Source organism: Penaeus japonicus, unplaced genomic scaffold (genome assembly GCF_977035675.1).
Source record: "Penaeus japonicus unplaced genomic scaffold, GWHDUDI00000001_assembly GWHDUDI00000023, whole genome shotgun sequence".
In the NCBI taxonomy this organism is placed as follows: Eukaryota; Metazoa; Arthropoda; class Malacostraca; order Decapoda; family Penaeidae; genus Penaeus; species Penaeus japonicus.
Genome location: NW_028234425.1, coordinates 21,137,797 through 21,140,296, shown reverse-complemented (window position 1 = coordinate 21,140,296; position 2,500 = coordinate 21,137,797). Strand labels below are relative to the sequence as shown.

At 38.9% G+C, this 2,500-nt stretch overlaps 1 protein-coding gene across 4 annotated transcripts in view; it reads left to right on the top strand.

Moving 5' to 3' along the window:
• Positions 1-765, top strand: part of fray (oxidative stress responsive kinase frayed) — a 79,864-nt gene extending 79,099 nt beyond the window's left edge. For all 4 annotated transcript variants that reach the window (XM_086550216.1, XM_043008819.2, XM_086550211.1 and 1 more), the window contains exon 14: positions 1-765. This exon is cut by the window's left edge and continues 5,543 nt beyond it. The gene's annotated coding sequence lies outside the window, so the exon portion shown is untranslated.
• The last annotated feature ends 1,735 nt before the right edge of the window (positions 766-2,500 follow it).

Sequence of the window (2,500 nt, the reverse complement as noted above, 5' to 3'; positions counted from 1 at the left end):
GTTGTATATATTAAATCTGTATTTTAACAGGAGTAATAACAATATGGTCTAATTTATAAGTTTGGTATCACTGCTTGCCTTGTGTGCAGTAAATATTGGTATGGAACTATGCATATTGTACCCGTATCCACGAATTGTTTTCCATTGTTATAATTTTTTCTCTTGTCATGGATTTGGGGAGGTGTATTCACATTAATATAGAAGTTAAAATGCAAAATGTTTATTATAGTATGGAGTTATTTATTATGATTGTTATTAGAATACACTATTGAGAAATACTTGAACTCCTGTATAAAGGTCAGAAAATGTTGTATAATTGTAAAACAGACATTTCAATATAATCTTCACAGAGAAGTGTGATTCAGTACTGTATGATTTCTGAAACTTGTGCTTATTACCTCTTGCCAGATATCATAATTTCTAGTAAACTATCTGGTCCTAACCATAGACAAATTACGTAGGGTTGCATTTCAGTGTACAACTACAACATGTACCCTAGGAAAGTTCTTGTGATGAACCAAATGTAGGAAGTTATCATAAGAATCTAGGATAAAACAAATAGATAAAAAAAAACAAAAAATGAAAAAAATACATCAGGAGGTTACAAACCAATGTCCATATTAAATTATAAAGCCAAGATTAAGTTATAGTACATCATTAGGGCTGTGTTATTCTCATACAGTTTGTAGCAGTCCAGGAGTAAACTGGTCATGCCACATGTCCAAGTTTCAGCTACTCTATAAAGTAAAGAAGTCAAGAACACAGTGACATGATTTTTTTACCCTTTCAATAGCATCAAGGATTTGCTATATACTCTATAATCAAGTCATAAAGTCCTCTTACAGCCTTGGATGCTTTATTACTAAGAAAAATTAAGTAATGTTAGTATGTTATGTAAGTGAAGCATTCCAAGAAGGATAAGTTAAGTAATGAAGGATTAAAATGCCTAAGTTTCTCTTAGTTGCCGAGTATTTTTGCCAACAAGATATATTTGAAAGGTTAGGAGTTCCTTCATTGTGACTAAAATACACTTAAAGAGCTAATAGTAGCTGCATTGCACAATTTTATCCACATGTGTGGAGTAATGCAAACAGACAACAACAAAGTCAGATCCCTCAAACGCCCAGGCAAAGGTGAAGAGGTCTATTTGTGGAGTACAAGGAACGCATGAGAAGAGGCGGCTTAAATAAAAAGCCTTGAACGCGTGCAAAACAATCACAGTCACCAGATCAAGGATATGCTGTGAAAAAGTACCAGTACCATACGATCTAGTGAGATCATGCACGTGAACTAACAATAGGTGCCCCCAATATAAAGCCTGGGGAAAGCCCACTATCCAGCAATAAGAAAACTTTGAACCTCAAGCATCTCGGGAAAACAAGAAATGAGTCATAGCTACCCTTCCTCAACATGCTTGCTGGAGTAGGATCTGAATCCAGTGCAGGAAAACTCCGACAATGTTGTAAAGGTGGAAGAGGCAGGAACGCTCTGCAAAAAAAACAAATGTTAACAAGCGAAAATTTGCGTCATCAGAGCAGGGACTACGTAAAAGAACCATGCTGTGAAATTCAGTTTATTGTCACAAGCTTCAGAAGGAATTCTGTCTCTTGAGGAGCGTCTGCTACCGGCTGGAAGCAGGTCGAGGAGAGGCGAGATAAGCGAGTACTCATTAAACTCCAGAATCTACAACGCACCATCCACTGAAGAACACAGAAATCCACCAGTATGCTAAGGAAGATGACACCACAGCTGCAACGGACTCTGTAATGGCAGAACCTGCAGTGAAACCCAGAAGCAGAGGATGGACTCCCATAGCATGAGACATTCTCGCTGAGACCATCAACAGCCTCGTTGTCCGTGATAACCAAAGGATGAATGGCAACCCCGTCTGAAGTCCAAGGTTGCGATAAGTGGCCAGGGATTTGTCTTCCAAAGAATCCCCAGCCACTGAAAGCGAGTTCTTGTAAAGAGACGAGTCATCAGAAAAGAACTTCCGTGTGGAAAGCAATACACTCCGCCCCTTTGAGCGACCTTATTCTGAGACTTCCAAGACCCGATCCCGAACAATATTTACTTTAGTGATCATTGCGTAATAAGGTCTTGTATATTATCTGTTTAAAAGATATCACCGTTATCTTGCACATTTTCCCGTAGAGCTAGAATTAAAATAAAATCTCCTTAGAGCAAACCGTGGAGGGACAAAATACCTATACCACTCACTTGGTCTACCATGTGATTGATGTGAATCTGCCGTTAAAGAGGTACGCAAGGAGCCAGTTTCCCCGTTACCATTACTTGAGGGGTATCGAGCATTAGATATTCGCCCAGCAAAGTACTAATTCAACCACCAACGTAGAAAAACTGGAAGCTTCCCATCGAAAGCTCATCGGAAATCAACTCTAGAAAAGTTGGTAGCAAAACTTTTGCAATGGAGATGATTAAGAGGTGGAGTGGTGGGGGGGGTCCAAGAAACTAGTTGTCAAAACAACAAAGGTGAGCA